Here is a 16,252-nt window from a genome sequence, read left to right on the forward strand (position 1 = left end):
GATGATGTGCAGGTGAATCACCAAACTACTAGGTGTCCTGCCTTCCCACTCTGGATGTTCAAAAGCAGAGCAAGGAGATTTGTGCCTTTCTCCTCATCTCCACCAACATCAGAAGGCTCCAGAAGATACTGATCAGGTGACCTATGCAGTAACCAGGCATTCTTATATTTATATGCAGAAAATAGGTTAGCACTGAGCAACCCAACTTACAGCTAAGCATTATGGATACATCGTGTCTCATCTCAGAGGCCTTCAACCCTCAATTCCGGGGAGAGCCTCAGATACCTACTAAGATATTTATTCAGCAATTGCAAGTACACAAAGTGCTACCATTTTAGAGAACAGTGGGTTCCTTCGGACACAAGTCTCCCCTATGATCTTGGCTTGCAGGAAGCCCACGTTTCAAGACTCCATTCTACAGAGACACCCACCTCAAAGAGGTCTCTACCTCTAAGGACTGGAGCTCACCATCCACAGGTTGATTCTTTTGCAAGATGTAGACCCAAAGGAAACCATGCGGCGTGATTATTGATATTATACTCTACAAACTCTTCAAAACACACAAGATAAGCAGGAAAGGCAAGCACCAAGTGAAAATGGTGTCACAAAAGTAGAGCCTGATTAGCCAGGTGATCAACATCAACAATGAAAAATAATGTTGACAGTATGCACCCTTGATGTGATATGGAGAAAACAGCTCTGTGATCTCCCTCAACAAAACATATAATCCCCAGGTACTAAGTATGTTCCTAGCTTCTGTAAAGTTTATGCTTGAATGTCTGCCCACCTGAACATGCAGCCCCGCCAGCTCTGTCACTTTGCCTAAGTCCTCCACCCCCCTCAGGACCCACTCACCCCAGCACCTCAGCAGGATTCATCCTCGCAGGGGTGTACTTTTCAAATACAAGCCAAACAGTCCAGAATCTACCTCAGCCTCCTCCCTTATAGGGCTTCTATGCTCCTGGCCCCTATCTACCTGCCCCAGCAACCTCAAGGCCCTAATAACCCCAGGCCCAGGTACCAGACAACTAGGTAGTAAAAAGCCCTGTGCTCGAACTAGCCAAGCCTAAGCCTGCTTACCCAGCCTCGTCTACTCCTTCCCAAAAAAAAAAAAAAAAAAACACAGTGGCTCTTTCCCACAGTTCCCCTCTTCCTCTGCCTCGGGACTGACCCCAGTGCTTCCCAAAATGCCCCCATGACATCATGTGGAACCCCCCAACTATCTATCAGTATCTATCTGGGATCTATCAGTACAACAAACTATCTTTTCAAGGGCAGTTGTCTCCAGATCTGTCGGCCTTACTATACCTAAATAATAATAAAACCTATTAACATACCCAGTCTAGTCATGGGGAAAACCTCTGGCAAATAAGTACTCTTCAAAACCCAATCTTATCAATTATAAGAAAAGTCTGAGAAACTGTCACAACCAAAGAGCCTAAGAAGACAAGATGACAAGCTGCCATGTATTATCCTGGATGGGATCCTGGAACTAAAAAAGGATGTTAGGTTCCGAGCACAGTGGCACACACCTGTAACCCCAGCAGCTCAGAGGCAGAGGCAGGAGGATCTCAAGTTCAAAGCCAGACTCAGCAAAAATGAGGTGCTAAGCAACTCAGTGAGACCCTGTCTCTAAATAAAATACAAAATAGGGCTGGGGATGTGGCTCAGAGGTCGAGTACCCCTGAGTTCAATCCCCAGTATCAAAAGAAAGGATGTTAGGTGAAATCTAAAGAAATCCAAACTATAAGTGAACTTCAGCTAGTAAAACTGTATTAAAATTAGTTCATTAATTATAAGTGAACCATACTAATGATCCATTACAGAGGTAACCAGGTATGGGGTACACCAGATCTCTTTGTATTGTTTTATTATAAACTTAAAACTGTTAAAATTATTATAAAAATAAAAGTAGACAAAAATAAATCAAAAACATCATTATAAAAGTCTATGAGCACAAATTTTTTCAAGTCTGAGGGCATTACCATTACTCCATTACCATTAGCTTGTGCTGCTCATGCACTACCCAGCGGAAAGATTTTACCATTGCACAATACTTGCACCCATGGATCTGTGCCCAACCTGAGGGAACTGGCTTTTCCTACCCCACTCATGCAGAGAGGATGCCTCTTTCTAACTCACACAAAGGTTCTTTATGGGGCACAGGTGATGTGCAAGGAAGAGTAAGTAGTGGCACTGGTTAAAGCATATCATGCATGTAATAGGTATGTAGAGAATTGATTTATGTGCACATAGCCTTACCTCAAGACCTGCCCAGCCACCTGTAACCCACCAGACAATATCATCCAGCTTCTTGTTCTTAAAGGATAGTGTTGCCACTAGGATCAAAAGAACTTCACACACAAAGGAAAGCATCTCACAAAGTTCCTTAAGCTTTCACCAAGGATACCCAGGATCAGCAAACAACTCTTTTAATAACCATAGCCATGACCAATTCCCCTTGGGGTGTCCATCCAAACTGCTTTTGGGTCAGTCAAGAGCACTTTTGTGGCAGAAAACAGACCCCTCCAATTCCTGAATTGCAAAACAGCTTTTTTAAAGCCCTAAACATATATCTTAATATGATCTGTTCTTATTAATGAAGGTCTGGTTTTATGTTAATGAAGATCTCTTCTATGCTAATGAGGATCTGTTTCTAGGAAGAAGAACAAGAGCAGGGCCTGTTTTCTTAAATTTGGTCTAAGTGAAGGCCTTACAATAAGCTTCCTGCACATTTCCCTTCATTCCTTCATTTTATAAACACATATTTAATTTCAGTGTGCCAGGTTCCTTTCCAGATCCTAAAATAGAAAAATGATTGAGGAGTTGAGACTGTGAAAGGAGGAATTGGAGGTCAATGGTGAAGGATCCTATTTACAACTGCTACCCCAGCCTTCTTTTAAGCTTATCGTAGGTTTGATCCACAAGCAATCACAACAAACAAGTAGTACACCATAACTAAGGGGCAAACAAGGTGTTCCAGGAAGCCAAGGAGGGCTCACCTATCCAGCCTCAGGGTCCTGCTACATGAGAACATGACATGTGATGTGAATCTAAAGCTGGGGCAGTTCTTCCACAGGTAGGGAAGAGCAGGAAGATGGTTCAGTGCAAGAGCATGTGCAAAGGCTCAGGGGCACATCAGAGCAGTTCACTGAGGCTTGAGGCAAGAGAGGGGGCCTGGTCCTGAGGTCCAAAGGCTGGCTGAGCCCTGGTAAAGTGCCTTGAATAAAATTCTAATCATTTTAGATTTGCTCCTGTAGGCAAAAAAGTACATAAGACTTCTAAGCAAGGTTGTGGTGACATATCTGCTGTAGAAGAGAGGCTGCAAGCTGCAGGACAAAAAGCCCGTGAGGCACGGCAGGTCTGTGAATGCAGATGAAGCCAGGCACCTTATCCATAGGTGAGCTAAAGTCTCACACACACCCATGACTAATTTTAAGTATATACAGAAATGATCAAAAACTAAGAACCCATTCATGAATTCATAATAGGTTTTACACCACTTTGTCAGTCAGTGAATCAGGAGGATCAAGAGACCCAAACCATTTCTCCATTAGGCATTCCAAATGGACGCACGATGATGTCTCCAAAACATAATAACAGCTCAAAGAAAAACTGATAAGCCCAAGAGAAGAATACAGCATGGCTATAAACAGGACTCACTTAACATTCACCCCTAACTGGCCTTTCATACACCGTCCCCTTCTCAAGAGGCTAGGAAACAGCCAGGCACAGTGGACCACGCCTGTAATCCCAGCAGCTCAGGAGGCTGAGGCAGGAGGAACACAATTTCAAAGCCAGCCTCAGCAACAGCAAGGCGCTAAGCAACTCAATGAGACCCTGTCTCTAAATAAAATACAAAATAGGGCTGGGGATGTGGCTCAGTGGTTGAGTGCCCTGGGTTTAATCCCTGGTTAAAAAGAAAAAAAAAAAAAAAAAAAGGATTAAGAAACAATATATGCAGTTTTAGCCTCTTTGCTGCTACAGTTAACCTTGTATTATAATTCTGGCCCAATCAACTATAATAAGTGGAAGTTCCTGAGGCTAGCATCTCTTCCCAGCCCCACCCCCTACCAAAAAAAAAAAAGGAGAAAGAAAAGTAAATAGTATGAGAACATTCTTGCCCCTGGAAACTTTTTGTCTTTCCTTCAAAAAGCCTCTCCATATTCATGAGCAAAATGCGTGCAGATTATAAACATGTAAGTAAAATGAGAACACTGTATTTCAGTAAACACTTCTATCCTGGCTGAGAAAAGAATTTTCATAGTATGATGAAGTTTAAAAAAAAAAAAAAAAACTTACCTTTCTTACTAAATTCAAACAAAAACAGAAAGATAAAAATAACAATTTTTAATTTTTTATTTGTTCTAATTAGTTGTACATGACAGTAGTATGCATTTATACATTTTGCTAGATCATACATAAATAGTATAAACTCTCATTTTTCTGATTATACATATTGAGGATCATATCAGTCATGCACTCATATATGTACATGAGGTAATAATGTCTGTTTTACTCTACTATCTTTCCTATCCCCCTACCCCTTCCCTTCCCTTCACTCCCCTATACCTAATATAAAATAATTCTATTCTTCCCTATCCCTCCCCTTATTGTGAAATAGCATTCACATATCAGAGAAAACATTAGGCCTTCAGTGTTTGGGGTTTGACTTATTTCACTTAGCATGATATTCTCTAACATGTACCAGCAGTGCCAGAATTTCATTCTTCTTTAAAGCTGAGTAATATTCCATCATATATATATGATATATATTATATATATATATATATATAAAATCACATTTTCTTTATCCATTCATCTGTTAAAGGACATCTAGGTTAGTTCCATAGTTTAGCTATTGTGAATTTAGCAGCTATAAACATTGATGTGGCTGTCACTATAGTATGTTGATTTTAAGTCCTTTGGGTATAAACCATGGAAGTGGGATAACTGAATCAAATGGTGGTTCCATTCCAAGTTTTCTGAGGAATCTCCATAGTATAATAACAATTTTAAAGATGAGAAATATCCAAGTCCCAGCCCTGTCTTAGAACATTTTAGTCATTATCCCACTTGATATAAGCTGTACTTACATAGAACTTAGGCACCATTAAGAGGTACTTAATTATAACAGCTCATTAATGCAGTTTCACCTATAACCTGACCCTAAGGAACAAACCCCAGTGAGGTCCAGGCCATTGGCAGAATATGGGCATCACTAGGAATTTTTGTTGTACTTCTCTCTTAATCTCTTTCAGAAGGTAGATGATTGACAACTGCCTGCTTCAGGTGGATTACACAGCACAAAATGGGAAGACTTAAGAATGCTGCTGGGCCTGGAGGATGAGTCCATTGATCCATGCCAACCAACAATTGAAAGTACTGATGTTTGTGCGCCAAAGCTCTGGCATGGTGCTAAAGGTTTCACAGCTCTGTGCTGAAAGCTAAGTACACACAGAAACCTTACTGCATCACTCCTGTACTCAAGAAGGTTTGAAGAAGGTGAAAACACAAGGCAGCTACTGACTGATTCAGACTGGAGCTACTCTTTTGAAAAATGTACTGATTTTCCCCTAACCTCTAATCCCATCCCCTTCACAAACATTATCAAAAAAAAAAAAAATATATATATATATATATATGGTAAAGATTTTAAAATGGGCAAAAGCATTTAGTGGGTATCCTATCTAGTTCATCTGGGTAATCTGGGTTATTTCCATTTTTCATTATCATAGAACTATTTTATACAGCATAAATTAGAAAAAACTGATAGTAATGCAAATGATTCTTTTTTTTTAATTTTTAGTTGTAGATAGACACAATACCTTTATTTTATTTATTTTTATGTGGTGCTGAGGATCGAATCCAGTGCCTCACACATGCTGGGCCAGCACTCAATCACTGAGCTACAACCCAAATCCAACAAATGGGACTCTTGTCTAAATAAATGTAAACTGTATCCCATGAAATATAACTATTTACTTCCTTGTAGATCTGGTTAAATCTTGACAGTTTTAAATCTATTAAGCAAATTCATTTCAGCATTTTTATTTATCTGCTTTTGGATTCTCCTCCACGCCAGTTGTAACATCTTACTGGTTTCTTCATCAACTAATGAGTTAAATGAAATATTTAGCACGTATTCACTTTATGTTTGTGTGAACTTTAAAAAATGATCTTTTAGTGATACCGAGGTTCTCACATTTCCCAGGACCAGCATCTGCTGCACCCCCGTGAGAAAGTCTTCTATAATTAGCCTGACTACATCTCGTAGCCACTTGAACTAACTATGGCACATTCATGTACTGGACTACTGTGCCACTGAGTAATAACCCAAAATAAAAGAGCTCTGGAAGCTCATTTCCAAGATGTATTATAAGTGGGGGGAAAGAAACATACATGAGACTTTTATTTTGCTATCTCTTGAGTAAGAAACAAAGGCAAATGTATTTGTTTATTTTTGCAAAGAGAGAAATGGACCAAAACCCATGAAAATGGTTACCTACAGGGGATAGGTTGGAAACAGGGAAATCAGTCTAGAGATGAGTGAATGGCTTCACATTTGTATATAAATTTTACTGTTGAACTGTGTAAATATTTTAATACTAAAAATTAATATCCACAAGGAATTTTTAAAATTCTAAAACTGAAAACAGAAATAAATTTAATATCAAACTAGTAACAATCATAATTGAAAATAAGAGTTACTTTAAATATCTTTAGAATGTAGTACTCCAACTTTACATCCTTGAAAAGGTTCTGTATACACATACTCGGCAAAAAAATCTTGAATTTTCCTTAGTTGGTTTGCAGTCAGTGGTAATCATGAGGTAGTAATTTTAATTTATGTCACACATGTTGTAGGATAGAGAAAATGAGCAACTATAAAAGGGTGCTGGGAACCAGAGGTCTCACTTCAGGAGAGGAAAAATACACATAGGCTATGAAAAAGATGAAGAAAACCCTGTGGTGTTAGATTTGATCTAGAACTAACAGTATGAACCCACGATTATGCTTGACAGGCATTGATGAAATGTTTCGACTGAATGAATTAATCAATGATGAACTAATTTTTCAAAAAGTAAAAAAATGTTAAGACAAAAAGTGAGCAAGAACAGTTTCAAAAAATTTAAGTAAAAATTACATCACAAGAGAAATGCACTAAGAACTAGGGCCCTTCTGTGTCTACCCGTGCATGAGTACAGGGCAATTTTCACATAATCAGAGGATTCTCATGGCAGAAACAGGACCTCTAGAGTAGAATCCACATCCCGCATTGTTTCCAATATAGGACTTGGGTCCCCTTTCCTTCTATAAAACAGGATCTGGGACAAGGACTTGTGAAAAGTTTATTTGGGAAATTAACTTTTTATTCCAGGAAGCAGGAAAGGACAGGGAGAGTACATCAGAGACTATCGAGGGAAGCGAAGACGCCGATGCACTATGGAGTTATTAGCACTGTGGGCAAGTCAACCATGTTCCTCATTTTTGTAAACTTGATGTTTTAACATCTGCCCTACATACATGCACTGGACGAGTCTTACTTCAGACTCTCCAGTAGTACACCTGAGTCACCTTGTCTTCACCTACTGCTTCCCTTGTCACCTCATCCACCTCAGAGGGAATCTTCCTCTCAGGGATGCACTTTTCAAATACAAACCAAGCAATCTGGAACTGACGTCCCTAACCACCTCCATTACTGGTCTCCCCCACTTGTCCATCTGCCTTAATCACCAGAAGACCAGATACTGGACAGCTAGGGACAGGCCTGGTAGGCCAGAGCCCACGGAAATTATCCAGACTAGTCAATCTTAAGCCTGTCTACCCTTCCTCACCTGTTCCTTCTCTTGGAAACCACAGTAAGGCTCTTATCCACAGTTCCTGGGTCTCTCTCTGCCTCACATCCAACTCTGTTGCTTCCTGTGTTACACCCCATGGTATGATATACCCCTTTATCTTGGTATATGTATGTACAACAACTTATTTTTTTCAATGTCAGTCATCTGCCAATCTGTTGACCCTACTACAGCTAAATAATAAGAATAGCTCTATCAAAACAGGGCAACTGCCAGGTGTGATGGTACACACCTGTAATTCCAGTGACTCAGAAGACTGAGGCAAGACTGGGTTATTTCCATTTTTCATTATCATAGAACTATTTTATACAGTGTAAATTAGAGAAAACTGATAGTAATGCAAATGATTCTTTTTTTAATCTCAAGTTCAAGGCTAGCCACAGCAATTTAGTGGGGCCCTAAGCAACTTAGTAAGATCCTCTTTCAAATTTTAAAAAATAATAATAATTTAAAGGGCTGGGGATGTAGCTCAGTGGTAAAGCACCTCTGGTTTAACCCCAGTACCAAAGGGTCTTCAGAAGAGCCTGGATGGTGCTCCAAATTATTCCTCTGAGAACTAGGAGATGGAGCACCTATCTGCAGACCATAGTCCCCATGGGCAAGGATAACCCCATAGGTTTCAATTCCCTCACTCTTTTCAGTACAACCATGCATGAGTAGGGAGCAATTTCACATAATCAGAGTGTTCTAGGGAATAAATTGGAGAAAATAGTATATCCAGAACTTGAAAAAAAGTCCCAGAAGAGGTGAAGCCAGGCACAAGAGCTGCCCAACACATAAGGTATTCACATAGTTATTGCATCCTAGCAAATGCAGCCAGAATCCCATCTGCTACTCACTCCTGGCTTAAAAGAATCACAGTGGGTCTCTGCATTTGGTTCATCCCAACTCAATCTGGCATGAGTCTTTTAGAGCAAATTCTCTCCTCTTTGAACTCTGAGAGAGTGGAAAAGAATTCTTCTGATCCTCCCCAAACGTGGGCAGAACACTCTCCAGGGGCCCTGGAAAGGTCTGCTCTGACAAAATGAAAAATAAAAATTCCCCTGCTCTGATTTATTTTAAGCTGATTTTGAAAGCATGAAATGTTTCTGACTAAATAGAGGCGAAAATACAGAAACACATAGAGTCACACAGGTCTTTTTCAATAATATCAAAAACCCCATGAGGGAAATCATAGGTAAACGCAGCCTTCAGGGTACCAAAAATAATGTGGCTCAGGTGCAGGAGATGAGCAGCTCCATTCAGCCCACTCTGTGTCATCTGCCTCTCCTGCTTCCCGCCCCACCCCAGGTTCCCTCTCTCCTCTGACTTGTTCCTAATTCAGTGCCTATTACGTTATCCTTTCCTGTTCTTTCCCCACTGTCCCTGCCATAAATTCTCTCCTTATCTTCCCAAAGACAAATTTTCATGTGCCCCATAAACCCTCCAGACTGATTATAAATCCTGTCGACTCATAAACTCTGCCAGCAGCATCTGTACCACTGAGCCCATCAAGGGAACAAGTGCTCAGACGCGGATGTGACAAACACACTTCATTGCTTGCTGTATGCCTGATCCTGTGTGACCTCATCGACCATCAACCCCCCCCCCCTTTAAGTATTACTGAAAGATGACTAACCTGAGGACTCTGAGGCTCCGAGACCAAATCACCTAGATCACACAGTTAGAAAACAACAGATTGTTTTGACCCCAAATTTTCCTAATCCTGGGTTCCCTGTGATACATTATGCCATTTGTACTTTACGTCTGAGCAAATTAGGTACACAGAGAGTGGATCAAGCAGGATGTTCCACACTTCTGAATATGAAACACACAACCTTTTACATAAGAAACAAGATTCACCCTTTCTGCCAATAGGTAGTCTGGACTTTTCTCTCTTGCATGAAGCAGTTTCCAGGTTTAGAGAAGGAAGTTCAGGCTGCAGGGGAGGATGAAGAATGCAAGGTGAGTTTAATGGTTGAGAAAAGATGAGACAGCAAGAAAATGAGATGAGAAGAATCTAAATCAGAAGTAGCTACAGATTCATTTTGTAAGGTGCCTAATGGAGGTAGCTGATAAACTGTGGGCAAGAGGAGCCCAAGGTGATGTGGTAATCCCATTTAAATCTGACAAGTAACTTATCAACTCAGTTTTGTATAAAAATACACAAAGATTATGCTGGCAGAAGGTAGAGAATTTAAAACTCCTGCAAAGCAGAGAATTTAAGAGTCCTACAAAGTACAGACAGAGGAAGAGATTCAATTCTCCAGAAAGAAGAAGAAAAAACACTTCTGGAAACCCTCAATTGTTCCCAAAATGTCAGTCACATGGATTTGCAGCCATCCTCTCCCTCTGCTAGGATAAGGCTTCTGAAATTCCAAGTGGGTAGGAAAAACTGGGGCTGGGGGATACAGAGGAATCAAATGAATATCATAAAGCCTAGACAAAGAGCTCTATGTTCATCCAAACAAAATAATCACAACACAAAAAATAAAATTCCGATGTTTTTAATATCCTAAATCAGTGACCAAGACATTGTTCCTTTATCTTCAATATGCTAATTCTTAACTTTAGAAACTTTTCAGAAATTCTGTCTTCAGCAATATCAGAGATATCTGAAAATTTAAACCCATATCATATACTCTGGGGTTGGGAGAAGAACTCCCTCATCAAAATGCTTACATTTTAATTTGTGATGACATATTCTATATTCTCAAATACATTAGAGTTTATTTCTGAGTTATCCTATTTAACCTGTCTTTTTTCTTTTTTTAGTGACTGGATCACATTATTTTACTTATTGTATCTTTTAACATCTAATCAATGTCTGATAATTCAAGATCTCATCCATTCTTTTTGCCCAATCTTGCTTATTCTCTAGGAAAATCTTAGTTAAAATCATATGATCAAGTTCTAAAAAAAAACTCCCTTTTTAATTTATATTGAGGTGGCAGTTAACAAAAGTATAATGGCTTAATTTATTTAGCAAAAGAATTATTATCTTTATAATGTATCAAATTCTCATTCAGGTATATGACAGATCCTTTCTATGTGGTACATCTGTGGTATTTGTTTACCCAACACTCCTTCCTCCTTACTCATCACAGTCCTCTTACTCTCCTGGCCCATTTCTCATTTCAGGTAATTCTGATGGACTTCCAGCAGTGCTATTCCATGGCCCTGGCCTTAGTGACCAGTTGAGCTCTAAGCATATGACCTAACCTTGGATCATCACAGTTCTTCTCCAGTACTTTTCAAACTAAAACCAAGGGGAGGAGCCCTTTCTTTTCTCTTAGATTGCTGCTAGCAAGAGTAGCCAGGTCCCAATACAAGGAGGAGTCTCTGAGAAAATAAAGCAAATACCCTAAAGAAAACAGACCAAAAAAAGTCCTGAGAGTAGCATGCCCCTGGTTTTACTCCCTCTATCACCATATCTACTAAGCTTCTACAGCAATTTCTGTAGGTCTATAAACTACTACAATATCCTTCCAGAAAATTCCCTTTTGAGTTTAGAATAGTTTGTATTGTGTTCCTGTCTGTTGCCACCCAAGAGTTCTTTCCATGCATTCAGAACTTTTATTTCCTTCAGTAAAGTTTTGATTTGGTGGCGTTAGTAAGTTTGTTCCCTTAATATTTTATAAATTTTCCTGCTGTTGTTAACAAAGTGCATCGTTAGATTATATTTTTTAGATCACTATTGCTGAAATATATGATAGCTATTCATGTACTCTATTTCCCTAACAGTTTCCTTACTGAATACTTATTATTTTTTAAGAGCTTCCCTTTACTTTTGTTTGTTTCTCAAAGCAAATAAATCATCTATAAGAATTTTTCCTTACCTTTTCTCACAGTTATACCTTTGATTTTTGTTTCTTGTCTTATTGCATTGGCTAAAACTTCCAGAAAAATTTAAACCCCATTGGCAATAGTAAGCGACCCTATCATTTTGCTGGATTCACTTTATTTCCTATTTATGAAATTTCTAGAATGTTAGGTTGCAGTTTTATTAATTTCTCTATTATGAGCTAATTTGAGAGAAAGAAGGCAGAGTGATATAGCTGGAACCATACTTGGTGCTATGCTTGAATAGGTTTATCTCCTCCAAAATTCACACTAGAATTTGATCCCCAATGCAACAGTATTATTGATTCATTAGGTGCCCTTGTAAAAGAACTAGATTTAGGCTTTTGGTCCCACTTTTACTCCTTCTGTCTCTTCCACCATGTGAAGACATGATGTTCATCCCCTCCAGAGGATATAGCAACCAGGTGCCACCACTGAAGAGGACACAGAGCTCTCACCAGACACTGCTTGTGCCAGCACCTTGATCTTGGATCCCCAATCTCTGGAACTGTGAGAATAAATTTCCATCCTTTATAAAATACTCAACTCTCAGATATATTTTGTTACAGCAACACAAATAGACTAAGACACTTGACAGAACTAATTTTCAAAGATTATTGAAGCCTGATATTCATGTTTAAGTTAAATGCTGTGTGAAATCAATGTAATCAGCTGTCCAGAATAGTATAATTTTCATACACTTGCTGATTTATAGAAATGATATGGAAAGAAGATTAAGAAATGAAAAATGGACTGTGTCTCATCTTTTGTTCATTGTCTAGGACAAAGTAAATCAACATCTGCAAGACATAAAGTGTAAGAAAAAATCCAACAGGCTCAGATAATGATAGCCAAAGTAAGGAGAAGAAACCCCTAAAAAAATTTCAAAGAAACCATAGGGATTGTACTCACATGTATGATGGAGGTTTGAGACAACCTCACATAGATCTTAAAAGGAAAGTCTTCATGACACCTGGATCATACATTTTCAAACTTCCTAATAGTAAAGTCATTTAAGTAAGTTCTATTTGTTCAGGTTGTGTTGTTGTTATAGTATACTTATAGATTTGCACTGCTAGGAATTCTATTTAAAGCTTTTTGTAAATAATATGATAAAGGAAATTATCCTTCAGTTTCTCATTTTAAGTAATCCCCGTTATGGGAATAGTCACTCCCTTGATACCTGAATAAAATTACTCAAAAATCTTGGGATCTGAAGTCTTTTTAGAAAAGTAATTATTTTATAAATTTTTTAAAGTTTTCCTTTGCCATTGCTGCATTCATCTATTTCTTTTGGAATCAATGTTTTCCTTAGAAATTGTCATTTTTCAGAGATATTCAAATCTGTTAGCATAAATTTCTATGCATTACATATTTTAATCTTCTACATATTAATAGTTTGGTGTATTTACTTACTTATTCATTTTCTTCTCTGGAATTGTTCCCTCCAATATGATAGCAATTAGTCATACATGGCCATTTAAGTTTAAATTAATTAAAATTGAATAAAATTAAACTTTTATATCCTTAGTCACACTAGCACATTTCAATGTTCAATAGATAACATGTGACTAGCAGCCACTGTATTGGACAGTGCCAGCATACAATGTTCTATTGTCACAGCAAGTTTTAGTGGCCATTTGCTATTGTAGAAGTCTATTTCCTTGCCTTCCAGATAGCTCTGGAATTTATTAGCTCTACTGCTTTTCTCATCTCAAATTTGCTTTTGCTTTTAGATGTGACATTTTCATTCCCCTACTTTCAATAGATTAGTTTTTCTTTTTCCCCATTTGGCTTTCTATTTTGTTGTTTTATGTGTTTGTGTTTTTGAATCAGAGAACATGTATCCATGGCTTTGGCTTCATGCCACTGGTTTGATATGTCAACTTCTCACTGAATTTACTAAGACTGTGATGGCAATTTCCATTCCCTTTTGTCTCAGTAGTTGTCTGTTTTTGAAAAAATAATTTAAGTGGTTATTTTTAGTTGCTGTTGTAACTTGAACTTTTCTTCTTTCTTTATTTTCTAAGTAATAATATGTTCTTTTTATAAATGATTACATAATATGCAACATTATGCAACCACGATATGGTAACGTTATAACAATATGGCAAGAGATTATGTTCTGTTTACTCTATTCTTGATCATCTAATTCTGTCATCCAATTTGTGGCAATTTTTGTGAACTATTTCATTGGCAATTTAAAGAAAAGGATGATCCCTTTGTATAAATATGAGATATAGTTTCCACATCTTCCTTGTGGACCATACCCTTGATTAATAGAAAATTGCTCACTTTGCTCTTTTTTCCCTATATTCTGATTTTTATGAAGTTAATAACTTCCAGAGCTCTATTTTTTCTTCGTAGTTGCCTACCTGTTTGAATAATATTAAACTTTTACAGCCTTAGTCACACTAGCACATTTCAATGTTCAATATATAATTATGTGACTAGTGGTCACTGTATTGGGCAGTACCAGCATATGGCAGTCTATCATTCAAAAATTTTTGAACATTTTTGTTCATTGTTTTTTAAGTTTTGTTTCTTGAAACAATAGCTATAATATGTACTAATTCAAATAGGGAAATTATAACAGGTACCTTTACATTTAAATCATATTTAAGCATTCTGTTTAACTTAATAGCATTCATTGACCTGTAAGAGATGATGAAACTCTCTCCTCTCTCCCCTTCCATCTATTCACTTTCATTGATACTATATGAATTTTTAGATTTTATTGATAACTTGTTATTTTAATGTTAAGAAACTTTACTGTTAGGAATTGGGCTTCATAGTCAGACTCAGTGGCACATGCCTGTAATTCCAGAGATTCAGGAGGCTGAGGCAGGAGCATCCCAAGTTCAAAGCTGGCCTTAGCAATTTAGCAAGTCTTAAGTTAAAAAACAAAAAAAGGTCTGGGGGTGTAGATCAGGGGCAAAGTGCCCCTGGATTCAATTCCCAGTACCAAATAAAATAACATAATTTTTTAAAAGAATTGTGCTTCACATTGCATTTTGTTTTCTAATTTTATGTTCGATAAATATTTGGACTCTAGGATACATTTACCTGCTTTCATACCTCAGCGTTTTTTAAACATAATTTATAATCTAGATGCAAGCTATCTATGTAGTTTGAAATTTTTTAATAGCTACATTTGTTAAAATAAAAGCAAATGAAATTAGTTTCAATAATACATTTTCTTTAAGCCAAGAAATATAAAATACTTTCATGTTAACATACAATCAATATAAAATATTAATATTTTATTATTAATATTAATATTATTAATATTATTAATATTAATATTAATGTTGTTAAAAATCTATTGTGTGTTTTACATTTATACCACATCTTAATTAGGACTAGCTATATTTCAAACATTTAACAGTCACATTGTACAGAACAACACCAAGTACAGAATTTATTTTGATTCAGGTTTCAATTCCCTGAAGTACACATCATTAAATAATTTTTTCTAAAAATTACATGTTGTCTAATTAAATACATGTGAACTACTAGTTAGCTATGGAGTTATTGAATTTTTATTAAATACAACTTATTTTTCAGTTGTCATCTGATATTTATATACTGTTGAAAAAAGAATTAGAAAGCAAGTCTGATAGTTTTTTTTTTTTTTTTTTCTTTTTCAGGCAGCTTTCTTTATCTTTGTAATTCAAAATATTTGCTAGTATTTATATAACTGCAAGTCAGTTTTGCTGAATTTTAAATTTTCTTTTCTTGAACACAGTGATCCCTTTCAAGCTGCAAATCCAGGTCTTAATTCTTTTCTCTTTAGGCAAGTTACCTTCGACTTTTTCTTCCATTGTGACTTCTGTTCCAATTGTTTAACTTTAGTCTCAGAATATCTATGATTCATTCATTTACACTGATTCCTTCTTCTCTGACCTCCTATTATCTTTTCTCATCATTTTTCATTCTTTATCATTTTCATTCTATACACAAAGATGGCATCCTAAAGTTTGTCTTCCAGTCATGGAACAAATTTTTTCATTGTCATTTCTGTTTTCAGTGTTGATTTTAATTCCTAGGTTGCATGTGTACTTTCTTTGTATTGTTTTCTATGCTTCTCTAACTCAAAATCACTTCTTCCTCTTCATATATACTTTTGCTCCTACCCAATAGGGGCTGTTTCTTCTTGCTTCTTAAGAAGAATGCAAAGCAGGATTTACATTTTTTTCTTTTGGTTTCATTATTAAATGATATTTTAAGAAGTCTAGCTTTCCCCTAAGTCCTTAAGGGTGGCATTTCATTTCTTCTTTTTTTCTTTCTTTTGTTTTATTGGTGCATTATAGTTGTATGTAAAACTATATGATGGGATTCCCTACTTCTTCATATTTTGTTTGGAATTTCATTTTGAGCTTATCCCTAATGTGCTCCGCCCAGAGTGCAAAAGCATTCAGGCAGATGGTTGTTCTCCACGAGAAGATATGTGGATTACTCTAGGTTTCACTCACTGTCTACTTGAGCTGTCAGATAAAATCAGCAGAAAGAACCAAGAATAAGACTGACATTCCTATTTAAACAGATAGTTACCACAATAAGTAATGTAT

General features: G+C 37.1%; 1 protein-coding gene across 7 annotated transcripts in view; it reads right to left on the bottom strand.

Annotated features, from left to right (window-relative positions):
- Window positions 1–16,252, bottom strand: part of PDE1C (phosphodiesterase 1C) — a 538,202-nt gene that overhangs the window by 412,946 nt on the left and 109,004 nt on the right. The gene's annotated exons all lie outside the window — the stretch shown is intronic.

This window comes from Sciurus vulgaris (assembly GCF_902686455.1).
Source record: "Sciurus vulgaris genome assembly, chromosome: 8".
In the NCBI taxonomy this organism is placed as follows: domain Eukaryota; kingdom Metazoa; phylum Chordata; class Mammalia; order Rodentia; family Sciuridae; genus Sciurus; species Sciurus vulgaris.